Genomic DNA, 19,563 nt, shown 5'->3' on the forward strand with positions numbered 1-19,563 from the left:
CACGTATTCGAATACCCGATGATTTGTTCTTGAAGAACGAGAGGCATTTTTTTTTTTTTTAATTCTCGTGTATTATTCTTTAAGATTGCAAGTTATGTTTCTTTTCACCTGCGTTCGAATATGCAAAGTTCCTGAACGACTTTATTGAGGCAGCTGGTATTCCTATACTTCTACCAGCATACCAGGCGAATGTAGCTTTAAGTAGGTCATGAGTTATCCATCAGAGATTCTTAACTACCTCTCTGATAACAAACACGAAGATTTTACCTAAAATATAAATAACCGAAATTTAAGTATGAAAAATATTTTAACTCTGTCTATTCAACTAGCCAAAAATTAAATTCTAATATTCACGACATTAGAACTGAATTTTGCAACATGTTTTTTTTTTCTATTGATAACATTTTTTTTTCCATTTAATATACTGTAACATGTGACTCATTGCGTCTTATTACACGTAACTTTTTAACGCAGAAATTTTATTAAACATATTATTCATACTTCTTATTATATTTTGTATTAATTTAAATCAAAATGTAGGGAAAGTATTATGCTAAGCATTTTAATAATTAGTTATGAAATACAGTATGAAACACAGGTTTCTTTTTCGGCATTAAACGTAAACTCTTCGAAACACGGCTCACTTCCAAACAAAAAATTTTAAATTTACACTTATTTGCTGTTATTTCGATCTAAGAGAAACATATATTCATCATTCAAATTCCTTTAATTTATAAAATATCTTATTGATAAAATCTATTATTGATATGAACATGAACAAAAATATATTTCGAACAACTTTTTTTTTGGTTTCATATTTTAGTACAAATATAATTCTGATAATCTAACATGTTTTTTAGTAACTGTTACTGTTTATTATAATTAGAAAATACCAAAATATATATTTTGCTTGTAATTAATTACAGCGTCAGAAAAAATATATACAGGGTTATTCATAATTCCCTCTGTTTACTACAACCTTATGTTTACTACAACTGGCTTCAGTGGTACATGTTACTGCCATCTACCGGCAACTGCTTAAATTAAAACTTGAATACATTTGGAATAATTTCATATGTTCTTTTTTGCCAGATTCGTCTTCGTTTTTTTACTATGACGCTTCGAAATCCCGGAAGGAATTATGAATAACCCTGTATATAATCTGCTTCGTAAAAAAATATATTCATAATGAGTCGCAAAATTTATATAAATATAATGCGTCATCTAAATATATATATATATATATATATATATATATATATATATATATATATATATATATATATATATATATATATATATATATATATAACGAGGTTAAAAAAAACTCTAGGTCATAAGTCTCTCACCTTTTGCACTTAAACACCCATTCTAGAATACTGACTAGACCGCGGGTACCATTTATATTTTGTGGGGGGATTTATAGTTTAAATGTATACTTTTACATAGCGTTTTATTGAAAACAGAAATAATTAGGGCGTGTCCGAGAGAATGGGGTTTCGAATTCAGCCTGCCAAATAATCCCAGTGTATTAAATGGTAACTTGCGCACGTTTAAATCTGTCGGGGTCGCTAAGTTCTCCAAGTTCCCACAACAAATCAATACCTCTAGGGGTACTGATCCAGGAGTTTATTCGTCTTCTGGATTGGGTTCAAAATAACAAGTCTACAGAGTTGAACATTAGTAACTAAAAACTCTAATTTGAATCGGCTGTTCGACGACGGTTATAAAATTATAAAATTAATACTATTTGTAAACTTTGAAAGTCAAGATAAGTGAATTTCACCTTTTATCCCTAGGAATTCGTTTTGTATTGCAAAATGGATTTGTCGAAGAAAATTTATTAAAATCATTTACTCTCTGTTATTTTTTGTTCTGAGTGGAGAAGAGAGTTTTACATGAAAACTCTAAGAGTCGTGTGAGTATTACTTGCTGAAATCATTTAAGGGACTGCGGTTGATGATTCTAAGAGGCATTTAAGTAAGTGTGGAAGTAATAAAAATTGTGTTTTTGATTTATTTCTCGTCTACAAGATACCAATTGGCGAAATATATAAATCGCCAACGCTCATATTTTAAACTGCATTATTGACTTTTTAATATGCTTCCAAAAACTTTCTGAGATTTTCTAAGTTTGTCATCCATTCCATGTTTCTAAATGCACTTGGAACATTCGTCCATTTTGAAAACACCCAAAGATTGTCACTTCGTCCTCTGGGATTTCCAAAATTTGAGGCTAGGCAAAATTACTCAATGTTGCACAGTTAAATAAGGTTAAAATAAGAACTATTCTAAGGAAATATTTCTTTTTTAAAAATATAATTTATAACTTTTTTTCTTCAAGATTTTCATTTATGTGACCAACTTCCAACATTATCTTCCTTCGGGTAAATTTTCTAATGCGCTATTTTTTGCTTAAAAACCACAGTATCAACAACCTTCGTAACCCGGTGGCAAATTCTTAAGAATAAGAATTAACATTAAATTATGTCCCGCGAAGATTTTTAACGGGTCTCCCGCTGTACAAACATATAAAGTTCATTTCTCCTTTGGTTGAAGTTCGTATTTTTATTTTCAAGAGGCAATTTTGATTGTCATTATCTACTCGATTATTGAACTTTAAAGAAATGCGTTTAATTTTTCTTACATTCATTATGACGATTCGTTTCAATCATGAGGTTGCATTTCATAAGAAACATTACATACACTGCATGAAAAACATTTCTATTGGATTCCCAGAACGTATAATCTTATGTTTGAAAATCTAATTTGTGCGATTTAAGGCCTTTTAATTTAATTTTATGAGCTTTCGGGGCCATTCAAATATTGCGTAAGCATCTATGGGATAGGATACTGGGATTTGCTTACTTTAAGGAGAAGGGGGTTATACGAGGAGCAATACATACGTAAGATACTACATTCTACTAACACTTTGACGTGCATAGGATACCTATGTCCATTTTATTTTTAAAAACATTCTGACGCTCTAATTACAAGTAAAAGTATATTTTAGCATTTCCTAATTATAAAAACAGTCTAATAGTCACTAAAAAAATAATCATGGATTATCAGAATTATATTTGTACTAAAATATAAAATCAAAAAAAAAAAAAAAATATTTCGATTTTTTTTTCATTCATAATTAAAAATTTACCAATAATTGAGATTGTAAATTCATATTTTTAATGATGAATAACTGTTTCTTAAATAATTGCAAATTCGGGAAAAGATTGGTTAGAAGTGAGCCTGGTTTAAAATATTTTACCTTCAACGCAGAAAGCGATATCGGAGTTTCATGCTATAAAATACATTCCGTACACTTTTAAATTAATGCTGTACCGTACAAAATAAAATACCTTAAACATATTTTTACTGAAACTGAAACTTATGAAGGTTTTATTAAAACCTGAAAATCAATTGCAGAGTATCAATTTCCTTACAAATCCCAATAGCAATATATTAATAAAAAACTCTTACGAAATATCGTAAATACCATGTTTTACGATAAGTATCGATATATCGTGTATGATAATGCGGCGAGTCGATATAGAACTCAGTGAATATATTGTTATCTATAATTATTGCGGTGTATGATAATGCGGCGAGTCGATATAGAACTCAGTGAATATATTGTTATCTATAATTATTGCGAACGATTAAATATTATAATGAGTATTGATAGAGCCGTGATGGCTCAGGGGATAGAACGTATGCCTTCCAATGAGGTGAACCGGGTTCGAATCTCAGCGATTGCTGGTAGATACAAATTCCATATTATCAGGCTTGCACCGACCACAGTGCTGATGTAAAATATCCTCAGTGGTAAACGAATCCTTAACCATCCCTAACCAAGAGTACCCTTGCGGGCAGACTAATAGTGGAAGGTTCTCGTTGTTTTCTTCTCCAAGTAACACAGCATCAAACAGTCCTCAACAAAGAGGAATTTCTCCCAATATTTGATCCAGGAGTTCCCTTGTCTTCTGGATTGGACTCAAGATTGCAAGGATACGGAGTTGAACATTGATACTTGTAAACTGAAAATTCGATCGGTTGTTCAACGACTGTTCATAAAATAAAATGAAATGAGCGTTGATGAAATTCATTCGAGCAACGAAAGTGTTAACAAATATAAGAAAAAAGCAAACTGGTTTGAAATGGGAAAATATCGCGATGTATCGAGACATCGCGATATTTATTAACAATTATTAACAATTTTTGATCAATTATTAACAATTTTTGATCATGAATTACAATATTAAAATTTCCAATATTACTTTGCACTACTTTTCATAAAAACCAAAAGATATCTTCAAATCAGGTTTTATTAAACTGTAGATCCCGACCTGGATTGGGGTCCAGGGACATACAGTAGAAGTCGCCAAAATGATAGCAATTTTGATATTTCTTTAACTTATAATAATTTTAAATTTACCAATTATTCTTGCTCAATGTATCTGAGAATAGATAAGACTTACAGAATTTACTAAAGTATTAAGTGAAGAATTCATCCAACAAATTCAATTTTTTATTTCATTTCTTTAAATTTGACCTAACAGTGCAATGATACTGTATATTACATTGCAATTGCGAAGAAATTGTCAATTTCTTACAGAGCACAATGCGTACGGTATGCCACAAAATGCTTGTGAATATCATATGGTCTCCATACCAAGAAGTTTAAGAAATCCTGCTTTAGATAAAAGATCTTTGAAAAAAACAAAGACATGTTTAAATATACATAAAAAAATCTATAATTATGTATTTCGTTTCCCAAATGAAATGTTGTTAAATTTCATCTGTGTATCGAAAATATTGAACAGGGTAAAAATAAAGTAAAAAATTGAAAAAATACTGCAATCTATAATGAACTATTTAAAATTTTTGGCGATATAAAATTAAGTGCGAAAATCAGCATTAGTTTTTACTATGACCAAGAGAGGTATTCCTAAATCGAAAAGGGATCAACTGTGTTGCATCTTTGCTTCTCAAATTCTCAACTATTGATTTTCCCCCTCGCTGTAACCCATCCCAATATGGAATGAAGTTTAGAACGTCTGGAAATTATTTAATAGCATCATCTCCGCAGGGAGTTTCTAAAAGCATGTTCGAATACGCAATTGTGTTGTTTAACCTCTAGGATGTCTGGCCTCGACCAGTTGATTCTTCTCTCCGTACAGAAACAGGTATTTCAGAATATACTTTACGAACTTCCAGCTGAAGTTTTTAAAAAAATAGTGTTGATGAGACAATCATATGGTTTAGAATAAATATATTAAATCAGTCGTTATTGATTGAACAAATTTAAGAATATTCCAGCAATGTAGCTGTTTTAAGTGTCTCTAGTTTTAAATTGTGTTTTATATGACTTTTGTACCTGGAAAATATAGCTATGCGAGAAATATTATTTGATTTATGTGTGAAAAACGTCGATGTGAATACGCGTAGTAAATATGCCTATTAGAATTCACTACATGTACTTTTTTATGAACTACTGCCTCGTCCTTTAGAATTCGAAAGATATTTGCTAAGTAATTCGTTTCTGAATATTCACAGAAGACAAGGCCCAGAGTTTATCTCCCGGGCAAACTCCTAAACAATCCTCCATTTGCGAATTAGTAAAGTTTATTACATGTGCTTTTCTATGATCAACGTGTTACCAGCAAATAAGCTATTTTCAAGACCATTGTGGCATAGGCTTAAGGTACCGGAATGTTACTAAATGGGTTGCAAGTTCGTGCTCTGGAATTACTAAAGATGAACAATACGATCAGATACAAATTTTAATTGCTTGAATTATTTATAATTAAGACTATTTTTAACTAAGTTCGTAAATTCAAACACATTAAAATAATGTGTTTAATTACTTTAACACTACCCCATGGTAATTTTTTGTAATGCTATATAATTATGATACCAAGGTTCAAAATCATAGGGCACACAATAATAAATGAATTTAATCTATTTAATTTCAGTAAGGCAATTAATTATGTTATTTACGGATTGATTGATTGCTTTTCGGCATTTTTTTCCTAACCATATACAAGCCACAGCCGCTGTCATCACACCCCTTCCATTGTTTTCCAAATCTGCTCCATCATTAAATCATTCATTTTTTTTCGCGACGAGCTTAATTTTTATTACGAAAACATCCGTTAATGCTTATTTTTAGGCATTTTTTTAAGCGTCGTAATAATAATAATAATAAAAAAAAAACTTCCTGCCTTCAATAGAATTCATCAAGATCATCGAATCAGGTAGTATATAAATGATCTTTGATCCTGAAAACGTTCGAAATCCGGTCAGTGCAGAAGCTAAGAACGTCTTTAATAGCTACAGGCGAAAATTCTAACATAAAAAATAGAAACAAAACGTGTAATAAAAGTTCTGACCGTGTATCTCATCTTAGATTTTATGACTACAAAACAAAAACAAAAGAAAATCTCGTGTGGAACTTGACCGCCGCGCCGTAAGGAAAACGCCACCTGTATGTGTGACGTCAGAATTTCAAATTTCTGTTATTATTTTTATTTTAGACACAGCGCACGTATGAGTTAAATTCGGATTAGAGAAGAATATAAAAATAATGATGGCGGCATAGTGTAAAATCCTGTTCGAGATATCTTTTCATTCAAGTTTCAGACGCCGGTTCGGATTGTTGTATCTTTCTGCTCGTGGTTTTCTTAAACGCTGGGAGTTTTTTGTGCGCGTAGTGTTTGTTCTTTTTTATTTTTGTGAGTGGCACGATCGACCTGTCAAAAAGTTGATTAAAAAATCATTTTGATCTAAAAGCCGGATTTGTTTATACATCTTTAAAGTAAGTGGCGTTTTTTTAATAACTATAAACGTGTTTTTTTTTTCAGATATATAGCTTAAGTTTATTTTTAGATATTACTTTTTTCATCTATAATTTGATGCCGAAAATATTTAAACTTGGAATGAAGTTTGTACTTACCTCTTCAAACAGATTTTGAAATAATAAATGTAAATTCATTTTATTTCAAGAGCTTCCATCAAAATGTTCAAACTGTCGAATTTTACCAAATAGTTTATGAACAGAAAATATTCTTATATTTCAGAAATATTTTTTTCAATATGATTTCATTAATAGAAGATGGTTCTAAGAAAATTATAAAATTCGTATTATGCCTCGTTAAAAATATTTTTAAACGTGTTTTATTTTTAGGATTTTTGATTACTGGAAAAATATAATCATACCCCTAATTAATCATACAGTATTAGCAACAGTTTCTTATATTAATTTCGGTGAAAATTTTATTGACGCCTCAACTACGTACGTGATTTTGAAAACGCTGTAAGTTACAACACGACTATTGCCTAAATATTGAAAGAACAAAAATATTTCTCTTTTTTTTATCTCAATAAATGAAAAAATAACTCATTTTACTAGCTACCTTAAATGCTGGCTTTTATTACAGGTTAAAAAATAGTGATTTGATTGCGGAAATCTAGTGTTCTATTTACTATTTAAATCTTAACTTTCTTCCTTGATTTATTGCCTTGATGCAAACGTATTTGTAGTCATTTATACATTCCAAAGACGCATAAAACGGTCTCAGGCGACCAGATAAATTTTGACGGTGTTGATGTATATTCAGCATTTATATTTAGTTAACCCTTTGAACAAGGACACTAAATTCAGAACAGCCAAAGATTTTATTTTTTGCACAACATCAGACCTTGTGTCATGCTACTCTACATTCAATCAGTCTTTCAGTGCCTTAAACAGTTGTTGTGTTAAAGAAAAAAACAACATAAATAAAGCACAAATGAGTTTTTTCATTTGTACTTTATTAACGTTCTTTTTTACTTTGGTCTACATAACACAAAGTATTACCCTTTCTTTTGTTGGAGTATTCGTGTTGTCCAATGAATAAATTTATTGTATATTAATATATTATTTTCCACTCAGTTGAACCATAAAAATTAAAACAGAGGGTTGCTGGTTAGCCAAATTTATTTTTTTAACTGGCTAAAAGGGTAATTCACTTTAAATTTCTTTAACCCTTCATAAGGCCGTGATAAGTTTACTTCAAGTTATTATTATTCAATTTTCATTAAATTTTAATTGAATAATAATAATTTGAAATAAATAAATAATAATTCATTAAATTTTAAGTGTCAATTAATTTAATTTTATTAATTTTAAATTTTTCATTAAATTTTAAGTTTCGTTTGGAAGCTATTTCCCCACCAATGTTTTATGCAGCCATTTGCTGATAAAATACCAATGAAGGGCTTTGTTTACATAAATGTAGCATAAACATAACAGTAAAGGATAGCGTGAGGTCAAGGGGAGAGAGAGAGCAACACTGAAGAGTTATTTTCTTTTGGGCATTATGCATTCGTTCCTTTGATCATTTTTCAGCGAAATTATAAATTCGCTTATTTATAAGCACAGAAGTTCAAGCTTATGGTCACTTTACCGTAAATAAAATTTCGAAAATCCAACCCATTTTTTCGCAAAAAAAGGCTTTAAAATAAAATTAATTTTAAGTTATAAGTTAAGTGATTATTTTTTAATAAATCAGTCTCAATCTCGTTATCAAAAATAATTCAAATACTATTACTGAAAAAAAATTGCTCTTTAAAGATTTAATTTAAATTTTTTTCTAAAATGACGAATCGAAATTTAAAATGGGCAAAATATTAAAACGCCTATCTAAGTCATCATAAATTATACTATTATACAGATTAATTTGATTATTTAGTCATTCAAACAATGTAAATTACTGCATAAACAAATTAATCCTCATTAACAATAACTTAAACAACGAGAATACGATAGTGAAATATTTAGGTAGACAATTTACTAATTTACTTATTACAATTTTAGTTTTTCTTAAAAATAAAGTTTTTAATTTATTATGTATAAAAGAATACCCATTAAATTTTGGGTTTAGAATTAATATTTTTTTATTTCTATATGTTTTTCCTGTTTTAAATTGATAACTTAGTATAATTTTAATATTCTCAACAATAGCAATGTGATGCACAATTATAATGATGCACTGATAAGCTGCCATGGCTTGGAGGTTAAGACACTGAACAGTGAAAAATCCTAGGTTCGATCCCCAGTAGTGGCTTGAAGCTCACCCAGCTTCAAATTGATGAGTACCAATTTGTCTGGAAAGTAAAGGCGACCTGTGCACAATGTTGATACATTGCCACATTCATGATGCTAGTCACGAAATTGTAGAGTCTTAACGTCCATGACCTCCCTGCCTCATTACAGGCTGCAGCGAGGAATGTTTCACTAATTATAAATAGTATCTGTAAATAAAATACGAAGTAAATCTTGATTTCTAAAAAATCTAATTATTTTTAAACAGTATTTTCATATAAAAAGAAAAGATAATAGATTTTTATTGTATCTCTAATGTTTCAGAGACTTACATGATTATGTAAAACTTCCAAAGTAATAATATTAAATTAGAAAGAAATGAACAAATATATATTTTTTCACAATAAAACAAGATTTCTTTTAACTGGTTTTTTTTTCAAACTAAGTACTTTTATGAGTTGAAGTTAAAGTTTATATTTATCCTATGCAAATTGTCTTGAAAAACATCACCAGAAAAACTATTTTTAGAGTAGTTGAATTTATTCTTGAAATATTTATAATAATAGATTTAAAAGTTAATAATTGTATAGATACTGTCTATAAAAGTTTCTGAAATCAAAATATTGATTTTCGTAACAGGAAGGACTGACGTAGAAAACAAAGCTAAATAATACTTATTTCGTCGAAGAGGATGTCTTGATGAAGTAGAATACATTAACCTTGTTTTCCTAAGCTGTGCATAACAACAAAAAGAAACCCATTTGAACGAAAATAACATGTCTCGAATTTTATATCTTTATAAAGAAAAAAAAACAATATCCTGCAGCTGTTAGTTTTTTCAATATTTTTTTTTAATTTTACGGATTGTTCAAATATTACGTAAACATATTTGGTGATGGCCCCTTTCCTACTCCCTTATTAGGAAATGTAAGATAATTGCAACTCCTATTTATTGGTTTATTTAATGTAATTTTTCTTAATTTAGTTATTTTGTATTTTACTGCGGGTTTTTCTTTCTGATAAGAGGGATTTAGCCTTTTACAGAAGCCTTTTTCTTATCCATTCCTTGATCTGCGAAATAAGCAAATCGCTACTCTCCCCTCCAAATGCTTTATAACAGTGTTCCCCAACCCCTGGTCCACGGACCGGTACCAGTTCGTGGATCAAATGGTACCGGGCCGCCCATTTCATTAAAACTAAATTTAAATTCCTAGGTTTATACCCCAAATTAAAAATATCTGTGTTCATTTAAAATTTTATTTTGAAAAAAAGGGGGGCCCTCAGGTAGTGACATAAATTCTTTAATATTTGTAATGTATCATAGTCTCCGATTACCCCCAGATGGAACCGTCTCATTGCAAAGAAACAAGCTCAGGGTTCTCATTGATTTAACGTTCTATTAAGTTAAAATTTTAAATCACTTTATATTTATTTTTTGGTGTAACTGTATTTTATTTTGAAGACATGTTTAAATACAATTAAATTAAAATTAATAAATCAAAGTAATCTAAAATATAAAAAAATCAACCCCCCCCCTCAGCGGGCAGCAGTGAAATTATCAAACGTTGAAAGGTCCGCAGTGATAGAAAGGTACACTGCTTTATATGATTTGAATGGCACTTTCTCATTTAATAGTTTTCTAATACTAATTAAAGAAGTTTAGGATATGAATTGCGAGGCCGGGATAGCCTGGTCGGTAGGGCGCTGGGCCCATATCCAAGAGGTCGTGGGTTCGATCCTCGCCGGCCGAAGACTCCCCGTGTAGTAAATGGTGACTGATGCACGTTAAATCTGTCGAGTCTCAAAGTCCTCCATGTTCCCACAACAAATCAATACCTCTGGGGGTACTGATCCAGGAGTTTCCTTGTCTTCTGGATTGGTTCAAAACTACAAGGCTACGGAGTTGAACGTTTGTAGTCGTAAACCCATGAACTTGGGTCGGCTGTTCAACGACGGTTATAAAATAAAATATGAATTGCGATAAATATGTAAACTTTCTACAGTAATATTTCGCTTTTTTTGTTAGGGGGGGGGGGTCAGATTTACATATTAAACTGTTTGACGCAGGGGAGATACCGGTCAAAGGGTTAACACTAGAAAGACTGATGAACCAATTTGTCCCCACTCGTTTTTTGGTGCTCTGTAATCCGAAAAATAACTTACTAGATTCAATTCAATTGTTTTCAACTTAAGTTCTTATTTAATAATTCATGTGTTAGCATTATAAAAACATTTATATAGAACCTAACACCAGGAATCACGAAAGGGCCCCAAGTGGCCCCTTGGGTATTTCAGTACGTATAAGGTATGGTTTGTCTACAGTAGGAACTCCCCTACCGTAAGGAAGGAAACTCACTCCCTCACCTTCCCGGGGAAAAAATATTTAAAATTCTGGCAAGCATTATTTACTAAAATTTCCAATCAGTATTAGAAAATCATTTTGACAAGCGGAACTAAATCATTACTATGAAAAATAACAGAAAAAATTTTTTCTTAAAAAATAAATCACGTTTTTCAAGTGAACTTAAAAAGAACGGTCACACCTAAATAACGTGAGGGATTTTATAGGTGATAATAAAAGTTTATTGTATAAGTATAAATTATTTTTCTTCCTTTTAATTCACAATGAAAACGAGGATTTAAAACAATATCTTCAATTTAGTTGTGCGTGTGGCGTAGCTACCACTATAAATATAAAAAATCACTTCACTGGTATATGAGACATATTACTTTGATTCTATCTAAGAGGTACCTTTAGTTATTACGTAATGTGCAATATTATTTTTCGCAGGTTTATTGGGATCGGGTAATTTCATTATCAAAATTTCGATTGCTACAAAAATGGTGACAAATTCTGCTTGTAACTGTCAAAAACGAAAGAATAGACTCATCCACTGTCATTGAAGTCGAAGTATCGAATGTTAAATTTTCCCCACAAAAATTCGAAAAGTTTATTTTTGTAAAAACGTCGTAATTAAAAAAGATTAATGAATAGCATTCATTCTAGCATGTAATTAACACATAAAGATTTAGTCTTAACCATACCTATGTATTTGTGTGTGTGGTTTTTACAATACTACTTTCAAACACAAAGAGATGCATAAAGAATAAGATATAATAGTACATTAGGAGAATTTTGTTTCTTCTTAGCTAAATTGTAGAACTTCACTAAAACTAAAATTTATCATTTATTTTCATACTTTTTAGGAAATTCTTAAACAATAACTATCAAATTTACTAGCATTTAAATACATTGGCCACTTTTAGATAATTTTTCGTTCAGAAAATTTAAACCAGGGGTTAGAAATTAGGCAACAAAAGTCTTTTAAAAGTATCCTTATTGGCGATGTAAAATATGTAACTCAGCAAATATTAAAATAAATGATCCTTATAAAAAATCGTATTTTTATCAATCTGTAAACTTGTATACTGTTAACTTATTAAACTTATTTTAAAAATTTTGTACAATTCGCCATAAATGACCCTTATAAAATTTCTGCACATTTGCATCTCGCAAATAATGGGATACAACATTGCAGAACTTGATACTTTTAAACGAATTTGATTTTGAGGTATTTCTGATAAGCAATTCACATGACTACTATTAAGGATTATTAAAATTCTTAAACGAAGACATAAAATTTCTTCATTTAAGTAAACTAAATTCTACTCTTCGATGCTAAAGATTAGACAGCTTCAATTAATAATAACAATTGGGAGCAAATTTTTGTTACATTTTTACAAATACTTTAGATAGATAGATAGATGTAGATAGATATGGGTTCCTACACAATTTTAATCCTGATGAAGTGCCCTAACTCCCCTAGAAGTTTGTCGCAACACTTACGCGACCCCGTGTTACATATATATAACATTTTTAAACTTCAATATTTACCCAAAAAATGGTCTAAAAATGTCATTTAAAAAAAAACTGGTGCTTGGAGCAAGAAGCCGGTTGCAGAGAAGTGATGCAAAAGTATCCAAGATATTTCTGAAAATTTCATGCAACAAAAAGCAAAAAAAAATTTTTCGCGGTGTAATTACCAATCTTAAATAGAAGCTGAAAATTATTCATTCAAAATTAAGATAGGTTTTAAAGAAGATAATAGATGATTACCTTCTTTAAAACCTACCTTAAGCATTGCCGTCAAGTTCTTTTAAGGTTGATTCAACTTTTAAAAGATCTTGACGCAATGCTTAAGGTAAATTTTAAAGAAGGTAATTATTCCTTCAAAAAAGCACATTGGGTGTTTTGAGTGCATTCCCCCCTTTAAGATGTTCATCTATCATCAACTTAGCTACTATCTACCTGAGTCACGACGGGAAAATGATAAATTGCTCTCAGAAAGTGAAACGATTATATGTTGACTAAAAAAACTACTTTTACATCAGACGCATGTGTCATGCTCAATTTTTTCAAGGTTCATAGACTAAATGGATTTTAATATCAAGGTTGCAGATCTTTTCTCTTTTTGAGCTGCTTTAACTAAATTTTTTTAAGAACAGAAAAGACAAAATTGTTAACTCCTTGAGTGTGACTTTTGCATAAGCAAGAGTTTTTCAAAGGTTATTAACAGTCATCTCGTAAGTGTGAGATAATTTCTTTTCATTGTCTACTTTATCGAACTTGAATTTTTTTTTTTTCTCTATTACAAATGCTTTAATAAGCCTGCGACGTTTTGTAGTTGATACCGTTGTGATCTCGAGATTGTTTACTTTGCAAAATGATGAAAAATAATAATCTGTTTTGAATTCAACTTTTTTCACATTCAAATTTTTGGATATTGAATTTAATTTTTAAAATAAAATCTCACAGTGTTTTTATCGTAAGACACGGTTCCTCAGAGGGTCACTGAAATGAAGTATCCTTGGCAGCGGCTTTCTCTGAGCGTGTGGGTAAACACTTTGATCAGCTTGCGAAGGGACTGAGTGTGTGCCAGGCTGTTGTACCCGTAAAGTGCGTACGCAAGTAGATGATTACCAAGGCAGGGATCCATCCCCTTTCAAAGGATCAATATTGTAATTGCATGTCGCCGGATCATCCTCAGGGATGTTTCCCAGTACGTCGCAAATAGCCCGTTGTGCGAGCAGTGGTGGCGCGGGAGATTGAGCATTCGCCTCTGAGAAGACCCAGATTCGAATCCCAGTGATAACTAGTTGATTCTGCACCCGGCTCACAAAGATGTAAAATATCGTCGGTGGCAGACGGATCATGGGTTAAATTCCCCTTGCCGTCGGGCTCACAGTGAAAGGTTTCCGTGATTTTTCTCCCAGGGCAACCATTAATTCATCCGCAGATCGTAATTTTGACCTGAACCAGAGAACTATCAATCTCCAATTAGGTACCCCCAGAAGTATGATTTGCTGTGGGAACATGGAGGACTTTGTGACCCGACAAATTTAACGTTCATCGCTAACCATTTACTACACGGGGAGTCTTCGGCCGGCGGGGATCGAACTCACGAACTCTTGGACATGTGCCCAACGTCCTACTAACCAGGTTATCACTATGCAGCGTAAATACCATAATTGTGTTGTGTTTGGACCAGTTAAGCGTCATCCGTTTGAACCCGCAGTGCTTTTTTGAGCTAAGCGAATAAGTGGAAGTGGAGAAAGATCTGGACTAGAGGGTGGGCTGTTCAGGACTTCCTAAAGTAACCCCTGGTACCATTTACGCTTACTCTTAATTTCCATTAACAATTATTTGAATTTAATTTTTTTTTAATTTTTTTTTAAAAATTCGAAAAAAATTCCATTTTTAAATTAAAGTTAATGAAAAGTTAAGGTTAAGTTATTTTTAAATTAAAGTTAATGAATTGGAGTACGCGTAAATGACAGTCATTTTTAAAAAAAGTGTTAGAGCTGCTTGTTTTTTTTATTATTATTATTATTATTATTATTCTAATTAAGCTATGTGCGCTTAAAGTCTGCAAATATGATACGCGTAATTGGGTGGGATTGTCCGTTCTGCTAAGTATTTGTCTTCTAAATCCATTTAGAATTTTTCAAAAAATTAGCCTGACAATATTTAAATAAAAATGATTCAATCTCACATGATTTTACCTCCTAATTGGGTTAAAAATCTTTACAGCGTTGGTCACCATAATCTTATTTGCTAAAATCAGTTAGGAAAAATATCAAAATAGAAAAGTCATTAATAAAAAGAACTTCTAAAAAAAGTTAGACGCATGAAGTTTGGCAAATTAGAAAATATTCATTATTATATATTAGCAATTAGTCTGTTTGGCAAATATTTATTTAAAAAATCTCATTCATAATACAACAAGGCTTATCTTTCTCAATCGAAACATCTTTTATTCAAAAGACTAGTATTCCTGGGAGTAATTTTTCAAAATCGGTTTCAATAGTTCTTAGCAAACTTTGTCGACATTCTCTAAATTTACAACCCAGAAAACATTCTCTCCACCAGACCAAAGAGAATGTCCACACAACACAAAGGATAATAACCGATTTCTAAAACACACAAACATCAAAAGAAATTTATATCTTTGCAAACGATCGTGGAATAAGAAGATTTGATAACACAAACCTCTCAACCCAATTTCGATAAGAAAAAATGCCACTATTAAAAATTGAAATAAAAAAAACTACTGGTAGATAAAGAACGCCATGCATGTTTCCTAAACATTCTCGATAAAGAAATAATGCCTGGTCGGCTGTTTACCTGAAAGACATACGGATTCTTGCCTGTTTCCCTTATTAACCTGGTTAGGGTACGTGATGCTGTTCGAATCTATTGTTCTAGAATGAGAGGGACAGTTACTGAGACTCCTCCTGTCTCATTAAGAATTACATGTGGTTGAACATTCGAATTCTATTTTTCCTGTTTTGGTCGGTCATTGGTCTGATTGCAAAGTATTGACAGTTTAATGTCCGCGGATTAATCAGTTAATGACAGATGTTTGACTTAGTCAATCTGATTTTGAATTTTCATCAGTTGACAAACCGACAATTTTGCACTATTCGATTTTATCAAATTCAAAGTTCGAATTTAGTTTTAAATGATTTTATTGATTTTATTAAATTTTAGTTTACAAATGCTTTTATTATGAATTTTAAGTTATTTAAGTTCTATTCAAACAGTTTTGTTAAATTCAAGATCTAATTATAGTTTGCAAAATATTTTGCTAAATTTCATGTTCTACTTTAATTTTATCCTATAGATATTGTTGTCAGTATTGTTGTCAATGTATGAAACAGCGAGAATTTCTAGGCATTTTATATTCGCTGTATTGTTGTCAATGTATGAAATAGCGAGAATTCCTAGGAATTTTGTAATTGTTTTGTCTCGTCAGTGTATGAAACAGCGAGAATTCCTAGGCATTTTATAGTCGCTGTATTATCGTCAATGTATGAAACAGAGAGAATTCTTACACATTTTGTAGTCGCTGTATTATCGTCAATGTATGAAACAGCGAGAATTCCTACACATTTTGTAGTCGTTGTATTATCGTCAATGTATGAAGCGGCGAGAATTCCTAGGCATTTTACAGCCGTTGTATTATCGTCAATGTATGAAACAGCGAGAATTCCTAGGCATTTTATAGTCGTTGTATTATCGTCAATGTATGAAACAGCGAGAATTCCTAGGCATTTTATAGTCGTTGTATTATCGCCACTGTATGAAACAGCGAGAATTCCTAGATATTTTATAGTCGTTGTATTGTCGTCAATGTATGAAACATCGAGAATACCTAGGCATTTTATATTCGTTGTATTATCGTCAATGTATGAAACATCGAGAATACCTGGGCATTTTATAGTCATTGTATTATCGTCAATGTATGAAACAGCGAGAATTCCTAGGCATTTTATAGTCGTTGTATTGTCGTCAATGTATGAAACAGCGAGAATTCCTACACATTTTGTAGTCGCTGTATTATCGTCAATGTATGAAGCAGCGAGAATTCCTAGGCATTTTATAGTCGTTGTATTATCGTCAATGTATGAAACGGCAAGAATTCCTAGGCATTTTATAGTCGTTGTATTGTCGTCAATGTATGAAACATCGAGAATACCTAGGCATTTTATAAAATGCCATGATAATGCTATTATTCAATCGAGGCACTTTTCACGAAAATAAAAATTTTATTTTGAAAGAAAAAAAATAATGAAAAGTTTCAAAGAGGCATATTCTGCAATATTGAACACCAGCATTCTGTAGAATGTCACACAGTAATTGCGTAGAATGCTTCATGTATTTCATACTATGCCAGTTTGATATTCTGCTAATTTATCATTTGAATACTTAAGGGAATACGTGACAGATATTATACATGTTTTTTGCTAGCAGTTTTCAGCTCTCTGTATATTATCTGATCTCCAACTTAGCTTGTAAATTCATACAAAATTTCAAAACTAATAAAAAGCCTTTTCATGACGTTGCAACTCTGAGGAATCTGGGTTTTATCCCAGATAGCAGCTTCAAGGCTTATTCAGCTCCAAATCTAGGGGTACTATCACTATCTTGTCGGGAAAGTAAAAACTGTTGGTGCTCAATGCTGACCTCATTGCCACCATGATACTGTTGGTCTTGAAATTATAGAACCTATACCTGACACGCATGTTGCGGAAATATTTAACTTTTTTGTCTCTCATATGAATAGAATTTTATTAAATATTCTAAGTTAGGAAATTAGTGAAGAATAGTTCATAAAATGTCAGAGGAACCAACTGTATACTTTCATTAAATTTACATAACAGTGTTTATGTATATGTGTGTTATTCTTATCACGCTTATGAACACGTTCATCTCGCATCAAAAGTTAAATTGAGCATAAAATCGAATTTACTTAAGGTTGAACTCTCACCTAAAATGACCAACACAACCGCGTGCAATTGTTCTAACCATTTTAGGAAGTCCTTTCTGTTTACAAAAGTGATTGAAAACCACTGTTGTGTAACATAACTTTGCGTTTGTTTATTCTGAGTATTGTGAGATACTTTCAATGCACGGAAGTTGATTTTCGAAATAAATTTTGAGCACCATTTCCTTATTTTAGAAACGGTTGGAAGAAAGTTTTCTTAAGAATGAAACTTTTCTTGTTTTTAAACACCGTCTTACCTTTTATATTAATTCATACATGATGTGTTAATTATATTTGAAGCATATAGATTGTAATTATATATAATTGAAGTATATATATATATATATATATATATATATATATATATATATATATATATATATATATATATATATATATATATATATATATATATATATATATATATATATATATATATATATATATATATATATATATATATATATATATATATATATATATATATATATATATATATATATATATATATATATATATATATATATATATATATATATATATATATATATATATATATATATATATATATATATATATATATATATATATATATATATATATGAAGCGATTATATTGGACTGAGCTAAAAATAAATGCGTGCTTTAGAAAATGGACTAAGCTCAAAACGCATATTATTTAAGAAAACAGACATGGCTCAGAATGCATATTTAAGAAACAGACATGGCTCAGAATGCATATTTAAAAAAATAGACATGGCTCAGAATGCATATTTAAAAAAATAGACATGGCTCAGAATGCATATTTAAAAAAATAGACATAGCTAAAAATGCGTATTTAAGAAAATAAATAAAAAACATAACTTAAAATGCGTATTCAAGAAAAGGAACGTAGCTCAAAATACATATTTATGAAAACGGACGTAGCTGAAAATGCGTTTTTAAGAAAACGGATATAGCTGAAAATGAGTATTCAAAAAATATACTTAGCTCAAAATGTGCATTAAGGAAAATAGATAAATTAAAATGCGAGTTGAAGAAAATGATCATAGCTCAAAATGCGAATTCATGATGAAAGAAGTTCAGATAAATAAATAAATGAATGAAGTTCTAATAATTTCAGTGAATTTTAATTAAAATTTAACTATAAATTTTACTTTTGGCAATAGGAGAGACCCTAGAAATTATGCAAAATTATTTTTGAAATTAAGCGGACATGACGCAAATGGCACTAAAAGCAACTGAAAAAATACACTTTTTTGGGTTTTTTTTCCTTGTTTTAACTGTAATTTTTCAATTGCTGTAAAAATTTTAACTAAGTAATATTTTACTTACATATTCAACAGGATGACAATTCTTTAAGTTTATTAAAATGATGTGAAGTTAGTTTAAGATGAGCATTCCTTTAAACTTTGTCTCTGTTTCGTAAAAATTTGTTAACAGGATGCAAATATTTTACAATCCACTTGCCTTTCTTGTAGGTTCTGAAAACCTCTGAGATTATTTTAAAATAGCAAAATCTTATAAAGTCTATTTAGATTATTATTAAAACTATTTAGATTACTAGGTTTTTTAAATTTTTTGTGTAACTGTCGTTGAACAGCCGACCCAAATTTTATGTTTACGACTGCAAATGTTAAACTCCGTAGCCTTGA

At 30.6% G+C, this 19,563-nt stretch overlaps 1 protein-coding gene across 2 annotated transcripts in view; it reads left to right on the forward strand.

The window, feature by feature from the left end:
* Nucleotides 1-5,057: 5,057 nt before the first annotated feature.
* LOC107447458 (uncharacterized) overlaps nt 5,058-19,563 on the forward strand; it is a 99,440-nt gene continuing 84,934 nt past the window's right edge. The window contains exon 1 of one of the 2 annotated variants that reach the window (XM_087163866.1): nt 5,058-5,182. The gene's annotated coding sequence lies outside the window, so the exon portion shown is untranslated. Of the gene's footprint in view, nt 5,183-6,476; nt 6,814-19,563 lie in introns of those variants that run through there. The other variant, XM_087163848.1, reaches the window with a different exon arrangement.

This window comes from Parasteatoda tepidariorum, chromosome 1 (assembly GCF_982258835.1).
Source record: "Parasteatoda tepidariorum strain Cologne lab strain chromosome 1, Ptep-v5.0, whole genome shotgun sequence".
NCBI lineage: Eukaryota > Metazoa > Arthropoda > Arachnida > Araneae > Theridiidae > Parasteatoda > Parasteatoda tepidariorum.